Here is a 9,464-nt window from a genome sequence, read left to right on the forward strand (position 1 = left end):
ATCAAACCATAAGTTCAACCATAATCTATCCATATCTCATGGTAGAATATACACATTACAAAACATACCTCAAAGCACTTCTAGCCTATACATGTCATACTTTAATATATAGATTTTCAAAAGGTACCAAATTAAGGTTTGATAGTGTGATGACAATCCTCGACGATCCCCGAGCTCCTTATATCTACGATATCTATAAAACAATGCAAACACACACAAAGTAAGCTTTTAAAAGCTTAGTAAGCCATATACAAATAAACTTATTAACTTAAGCATATCAACATCATAAAATACATATACTTCATGGCCAAGATACTAACATATACCACATAATTCACATATAATTCACATAATTCCAATCTATTTGCTCATATAACATATTTTCTCATAATTATATCTTATATTCACAGAGGTACTTGAACTTACCTTTCATTCTCGACATAGTATACAATTCAAACGTACCTAAATTGGATATGCATTTCATATAATCATTCATATCTCGAAATGCCTTTTGACCCGTTTAGAATCATAAGGATACATGGATAACTCGGAGAGCTCGTACAATGCCAACGCTCCAGACATGGTCTTACATGTAATCAAATATCGATGCCACTATTCCAGATAGGGTCCTACACGAAATCAAGGACGATGCCAATGTGCCAGATGTGGTCTTACACGTAAATCATAAGTCAATGCCAACGTCTCAGATGTGGTCTTACCTGAAAACATATATCGATCCTATGTCAGAACATATGTATCCTAGCTATTCCTATGGTTCAGACGGGGCTTTTCGGATATCGGAACTTTGTCGATACTTTCTCGAATATCTCATATTCAGCTCGCTTATTATCATTCATCAATAAACAATGTCATATATACATGAATAAATTAATTCAAACACATTTATTTGTATATCGACTTACCTCGTACGGATTTAGATAAACAGACTTGGCTACTTGATGACTTTTGACTTTCCTCGATATAATACCGTTTTCTTTAGTTCTTGATCTATATAAATTCAAATTTAGATCTTTTATTCACCGAATCACTCAAATCAATCCAGAAACACACATTTAGAGCATTTTAAAAATTAGCCCTCACATTTTTACATTTTTACACTTTAGTCTCTAATCAGAAAAATCACAAAATATACAAAATTTCCTTTTACACAAGCTTAGCTGAATTTTTATGGAGTTCATACAAGTCCATATATTTCACTTATTTCACATTTTAGTCCCTCAATTTATAGATTTCACAATTTAACCCAATTTTACTCAAATTCGTCAAAAATTCAAAGGCAAAATATACTAACCCAATACATATCTTTTATTTTCTAACATCAAACTTCATAAAACTCATAATTTCATCAATGGCTCAACACAAAATCATCAAAATTTTAGAAATTCAAACATGGAATTGATAGAACTCTAAGCAAAGATCACAAAAACGTAGAAATGATCAAAACCGGAACAAAATTCATACCTCAATTGAGCTTTAGCATAGTCGAACCCTAGATGGTTCTTTTTCTTTTCTTTTTCTTTGATTTTCAGTTGAGGAACACTTAAAATGAGAAAATTTTTGCATTTCTTTTATTTAATACATCATTTATACATAGATTACCATTATGCCCTTAATTAATAAACATTTAAATTGATCTCAAATTCAATGTCTTTTAATTTCAAGTCTACGTAAGATTTCTAATAATTAGAAGCTACTTTCAAACTATCTCAAATCACTTTTACTTTCTATTCAGTCTCTTTTATCAAATCAACCCCATGTATCTTATTTTCACTGAGCTCAGTCTAGTATAAAGGTATACGGCATTTGTGACCGTATAAAGCTTTGTATGATGCCGTTTTAATGCTCGATTGAAAACTGTTATTATAAGCAAATTCAATCAAAGGAAAATATTGTTCCCATGTGCCTTCAGACTCAAGAATGAAACACCTTAACATATCCTCAAGAATCTAAATAATCCGCTCAGATTGACCATCCGTTTGCGGGTGAAAAGTAGTACTGAGGCAATTTCATACCCAGAGCATCTTGCAATTTCTTCCAAAATCATGATGCGAATCTCGGATCTCTGTCTATCACAATTGATAATGGCACACTGTGTAATCTCACAATATTGGAAATGTATAATTCAGCTAACTTACCAAGTGAGTAATCGGTCATTCCGGAACAAAATGGGTTGATTTTGTCAATCGGTCAACCATGACCCAGATAGCATCTTTCTTTCTAGGAGATAAGGGCAAACCCGAAACAAAGTCCATTGTCACTCTATCCTATTTCCATTTTGGAATCATAATTGATTGTAACAACTCGGATGGCACCTGATATTCAGCTTGAACTTGTTGACAAATTAAACATTTAGAAACAAAGTCAGAGATATCTGTTTTCATTCCAGACCACCAATAATGCTATTTCAGGTCATTATACATTTTCATACTACCAGGATGGAGAGATAAACGACTGTTGTGAGCTTCGTTCAAAATCACCTGAATCAACTCTGGATTTCTCAAAACATAAATCCGATCTTTAAATCTCAAACAATCATTTTTATCAACTCTAAATTCTGAATAAGAATTGAAATCACTCTCAACTCATTTTGCTATTATCTCATTGTCAACCTTCTGGGATTCAATAATCTATTGTAAAAACAATGGCCTCGCTTTCAATTCGGCTAAAACTGAACCATCATCAGACAAAGCTAAATGAGCATTCATAGCAAGCAATGCAAAGAGTGGTTTTTGACTCAAAGCATCAGCAACAACATTTGCTTTTCCCGGATGATAATCAATAACAAACTCATAGTCTTTCAATAACTCTAGCCATCTTCTCTGTTGCGGATTCAAATCTTTCTGAGTCTTCAGATATTTCAAACTCATATGATGAGAATATATGTGACATTTCTCACCGAACAGATGGTGGCGCTATATTTTCAAAGCAAACACAATCGCAGCTGACTTAAGGTCGTGCGTAGGATAGTTTTTTTCGTTTGGATTTAACTGTCTCGAAGCATAAGCAATAACTTTGCCTTCCTGCATCAAAATGCATCACAAAACATTTAACGAAGCATCATTATAAATAACAAATTCTTTTTTGGGTTGTACTAACACTAGAGATTCAGTCAATATAGCTTTCAATTGATCAAAGCTTTTTTGACACTTTTTGGACCATTCAAACTTCACATCTTTCTGAAGCAGTTTTGTTAATGGAGATGCAATCATCGAAAAGCATTTTACAAACCTTTTATAATAACCAGCAAGTCTCAGAAAACTGCAGACTTCAGAAACATTTCTCAGAGGCTTCTAATCCAAAATAGCTGAAATTTTGCTTGGATCGACTCGGACCGACATGGATACCTGATGCTAATACAATATGGTCCAGAAAACCGACTTCTCATAACCAGAATTCATATTTACTGAACTTTGCATACAATTGCTTATCTCGCAAAGTCTATAGCACTATTCTCAAATGTTCAGCATGCTCGAAATCATCACGCGAATAAATCAATATGTCATCAATGAATACGACAAAAAATCGATCTAAATACAATCTGAAAATTCTATTCATCAATTTCATAAAGACAGCAGGTGCATTCGCTAATCTGAAAGGCATAACTAAGAATTCATAGTGGTCGTACCTCATTCTGAATGTTGTTTTCGAAACGTCTAAATATTTTACTCGCAACTGATAATAGCCTGATCTCAGATCTATATTTGAAAACACGGTAGCTCCTTTCAATTGATCAAACAAATCATCAATTCGGGGCAAAAGGTATTTATTCTTGATAGTCACTTTGTTCAACTGACGATAATTTATGCACATTCTCATCAGACCATATTTCTCTTTCACAAACAGAACAGGTGCACCCTAAGGTGAGAAACTCAGTCTAGCAAACCCTTTATCGGTCAACTCTTGTAACTGAGACTTTATTCTTTTAATTCGGTCAGAGCCATTCTATACAGAGCTATCAAAATCGGAGTAGTTCTCGGTACTAACTCAATGCCAAATTCAAATTTTCGTATCGGAGGTAATCCCAAAAGTTCTTCAGGAAACACATCAGGGAATTTACAGACAACAGGCACTGATATAACTTCTTCTTCTTTTTGACACTTTAGAATCAATCACATAGGCCAAGTAAGCTTCACAACCTTTTATCGCAATACTCAGAGTTTTCATTGAAGATATTACAGCAAGCAATCCATTCAAGTCAATAGATTTAATTCGGACTATTTTGTCATTCTTGCATCTCAAATCAATAGTTTTCCATTTGCAATTCACAACAGCTTCATACAAAGTTAACCAATCCATACCCAGAATTATATCATTATATCAAACTCATCAAAGGGTAATAGTATTAGATCAGCCGGAAAACAAATGTCTCGAAGCATTAACGGATAGTTCTTGCACACTTTGTCAACTAAAACACTTTTACCGAGGGGGTCAATGCTTTAATCACGAAATCAATATACTCTACAGGCAAAGTCTTACTGGATACTAAATTTATGCAATTATATGAATCTGGATCTATCAATGCAATCATAGAAGTATCGTAAAGAGTAAAAGTACCAGTTATCATATCAGGAGACGAAGCTTCCTCACGAGCTGGAATGGCGTAGGCTTTGGCAAGTGCTCTAGCCTCAGATCGAACAGTGGTGTCTTTTATTCCCCTCTAACTGACACTCACATTTCCCGTATTTCTGAGGGTCCTACCACGAGATGCATTACCACTTGGCCTCGAATTTTGTACCATTTCTTACTCAACAGACTTAGGGCAATCACGGATAAAGTGATCTGTTGATCCATATTTGAAATAGCCCGATCATACAGTCTACAATTGTCAGGATGTCTTTTACCATAATGTTTGCACTCAGGGTGATCAGATCTAACATTTCCAACACTAGCAACAGATGTAGCTGGTGCTCTGAAGCTCGAATGTGACCTAACACGATCTCTACTCAAATGTCCCACATTAGCCTTTAAACGACTAAAATCATCTCGGAACTTCTTTGACGCGGATTGAAATGATTTGCTTGTAGATCTCTTTCTCATGTCTCTAGCTTCAGAATCATCTTTTCTTTTCTCTTTCCTAAGTTATTCGGCATTACATGCTCGTTCAACAAGCACAACAAACTCTTTAATCTCCAAAATCCTGACTAGCAAATGAATGTCTTCATTCAATCCATCTTCGAATCTTTTGCACATGATAGCTTCAGTCGAAACATATTCTCGAGCATACTGACTTAATCTCACAAATTCTTGCTCATATTCTATAACAGACGTACGGCCTTGTTTAAGCTCAAGAAACTCTCTACGTTTCTGGTTAATAAATCTTTGTCTAATATATTTCTTTCAAAATTCAGCTTGAAAGAAATCCCAGGTGACTCGCTCTCTCGAAACCACTGATATCAAAGTCTTCCACCAATGATACGCCGTATCTCTCAGAAGTGAAACGACACATTTTATGCATTCATCGGGATTCAATGACAATTCATCAAATACTCGTATTGTATTTTCTAACCAAAACTCGACTCTTTCAGCATCATTATTTGTTGTAGCATAGAATTCTTCAGCTCCATATTTTCTAATCTTATTAACTGGAGGCTTAATCAACTGATTCATATTACATTGTGACATAGCAAGAACTTGCGGAGGATCAGCCGGGATTGGGAGTTGTTGAACAACCGAATTAGTTTTAATGTATTGGGTGCACCAATCATTCATCATTTGATAGAAGGCTTGTCTAGCCTCTCCATCATGGCTACTCATAGCCGATCTAGAACCGGGTGGCATTGTCCCTTGTGTGGGAGCAGGCGTATTACTCTCGACATCGTCAGCTACAGCTCGTTCAGGATCCATTTGCTATATGAAAACACATTTTCATTGTCAAGATTCATCACACTATCGCAATTCATAAATATGGCATGTATAGCTAGACTAACATACGCTACATAAGTCCTAGAATCCACTAAATCGTAGCTCTGATACTAACCAAATGTAACACCCATGACCTGTATCTATCACCGGACTAGGGTTAAAGGCATTACTGGACAACTCAGAACATTTTACAAACAATTCAATAAGATCATCCACAAACATAGTCAAACATCATTATAGAGTCCCTTATATAGGTCAACGAGACCTAAAACATGCAATAAAAAGGGGTCGAGACTAAACCGAGCTTATACAAAATTTTTCAAAACTTAAACATTTTTCAAAATTGTACAGGTCACATGCTCGTGTGAACAGGCAATGTGCCTCACACGACTTTAGACATGCCCGTGTGTCTAGGTCGTATCAAAATAGGGCATACATACTAACTTGTCCATACGGCCACAAGACACGCCTGTGTTTGCAGGCCATGTGAAAATTAAGGAGGCTATTGACTTAGGTCACATGGCCAGTCACATGCCCGTGTGTCTAGCTCATGGCCGAAACTGACTTGGCCAATCTGCCTAGCACACGCCCGTGTGTGTAACCGTGTAATCTGCTCAGGCTCACAACGAAATGGCCCTCGAGCAACACGGCTGAGAAACACGCTCATGTCTCTACCCGTGTGGGTAAAAGTAGGCCATTTGCAAGGCCAAATTGCCACCTACTAAGGGTCCTTCCTACAAACATCAAAACCACATCATTTTATACCAAATTCTCAATCATTTTACAACCAAAACATACATCATTTATACAAATTCATTATCAACATATTTCATGCTTGAAACACACACCAAGTCATATCATTCCATAAGCCAAAAACATACCAAATTATATGATTTATAACCTTAATATTCAAATTCAATTTCACAATTAAACACATACCAAAACTTACCAAACTTACCTTTTCTCTTAGCCATTCATGAAAACATAAAACATACCATAATTGCATCACATATCATATACCAAAATCACACCATAAGTTCAACCATAATCTAGCCATATCTCATGGCATAATATACACATTACAAAACATACCTCAAAGTACTTCTAGCCTATGCATGCCATACTTTAATATATACATTTTCAAAAGGTACCAAATTAAGGTTTGATAGTGTGATGACAATCCTCGACGATCCTTGAGCTCTCTATAGCAACGATATCTATAAAACAATGCAAACACACACAAAGTAAGCTTTCAAAAGCTTAGTAAGCCATATACAAATAAACTTATTAACTTAAGCATATCAACATCATAAAATACATACACTTCATGGCCAAGTTACTAACATATACCACATAGTTCACATATAATTCACATAATTCCAATCTATTTGCTGATATAACATATTTTCTCATTATTATATCTGATTTCCACAAAGGTACATGAGCTTACCTTTCATTCTCGACATAGTATACAGTTCAAACATACTTGAATTGAATATGCATTTCATATAATCATTCGTATCTTAGAATGCCCGTTGAACAATTCAAAATCATAAGGATACGTGGATAACTCTAAGAGCTCATACAATGCCAACGTCCCAGACGTGGTCTTAAATGTAATCAAATATCAATGCCACTGTCCCAGATAGGGTCTTACGAAATCAAGTACGATGCCAACGTCCCAGGCATGGTCTTACACAGAAACAAATATCGGATCTTATGCCATGACATATGTATCCTAACTATTCCTATGGTTCATTCGGGGCTTTTCAGACATCCGAACTTTGTCGATACTTTCTCGAATATCTCATATTCATCTCTCATATTATCATTCATCAATATACGATGTCATATATACATGAATAAATCAACTCAAACACATTTATTTGTATATCGACTTACCTCATACGGATTCAGATGATAGACTCAGCTACTCGACGACTTTCAACTTTCCCCGATCTAATTTTGTTTTTTTGGTTCTTGATCTATATAAATTCAAATTTAACTCTTTTATTCACCAAATCACTCAAATCAATCCACAAACACACATTTAAAGCATTTTACAAATTAGCCCTCACATTTTCACATTTTTACACTTTAGTCTCTAATCACAATAATAACAAAATATACAAAATTTCCTTTACACAAGCTTAGCCGAATTTTTATGGAGTTCATACAAGACCATAATTTCATTTATTTCATATTTTAGTCCCTCAATTTATAGATTTCACAATTTAACCCATTTTACTCAAATTCATCAAAAATTCAAAGACAAAATATACTAACCCAATATATATCTTTTATTTTCTAACATCAAACTTCATAAAACTCATAATTCCATCAATGGATCAACTCAAAATCATCAACAATTTTAGCAATTCAAACATGGGCTTGATAGAACTCTAAGCAACGATTACAAAAATGTAGAAATTATAAAAAATGAAACAAAATTCATACCTCAATTGAGTTTTAGCATAACCAAACCTTATATCATTCTTTTTCTTTTATTTTTCTTTGACTTTCTGTTGAGGAAGACTTAAAATGAGAAAATATTAGCATTTCTTTTATTTAATTCATCATTTATACATAGATTACCATTATGCCCTTAATTAATAAACATTTAAAACATTAATATACGACGTCATTAATGTCCACTCAATCTTACAGTGGTCAAATATCATCATAAGGACCTTTCATTTACAAAGACATATCAAATAGACACTTTAACAATTGGAAATTCACTTTTACATTTTACGCGATTAGGTCCTTTTATCAAATTAAGCACACAAACGATTAAATTTTTATACGAAACTTTCACACATGCTTAGCCACATATTGTAAACACAAAAAAAAATATTTAAATATTTTTGGCTCAGATTTGTGGTCCCAAAATCACTAGTCCGACTAGGGTCTAAACTGGATGTTACTATAGGGGCGTATGTCCTTTCTATTTTGCAAAAATTTTCTAAGTGTTCCAGAAACATGGAAGTTTTGATGATAATTTGAAATAAATTGGCACAAAGATAACTATGGTATAGCTAGTCTTGGCTTAATGTGGGAATGTGTAATACATGCATGTTGATAGGTAAATGATATGTTTATATCATAATTGAGGATGTTGAATGCCATTGGATCCATGTATATGTGTGTGCATGTAAGGGTAACAAAAAGCCTTGGAAAATAGCCTAAGAGTGAACTACACGGGACAAGGCACGGTCGTGTGTCTCGACCATGTGAGGGACACGGCCTGGTGACACGGGCGTGTGGCCTGGCCGTGTGGTTCAATTTATTTGCTGACGTCATAAATAGAGAGTTACACGACCTGAGGACATGGGCGTGTGACCTTGTTTCATGAGAAAAATTTTAAGTTTTTCCCAGAGCTTTCCAAAGTTCTCGGTTTAGTCTCGAACCCTTTCTAAAGTATGTTTTGGGCTTCGTAAACCCAAATAAAGGACTATGTGCATGTGATTGAATGTTTTAAAATATGAATGAAACTTTATGGCTTGATTTGCATGATTGTTTACGTTTAAGTCCGTTAATGCCTCATATTCTGTCCCGGCGTCGGACACAGGTAGGGGGTG

This window comes from Gossypium hirsutum, chromosome A08 (assembly GCF_007990345.1).
Source record: "Gossypium hirsutum isolate 1008001.06 chromosome A08, Gossypium_hirsutum_v2.1, whole genome shotgun sequence".
In the NCBI taxonomy this organism is placed as follows: domain Eukaryota; kingdom Viridiplantae; phylum Streptophyta; class Magnoliopsida; order Malvales; family Malvaceae; genus Gossypium; species Gossypium hirsutum.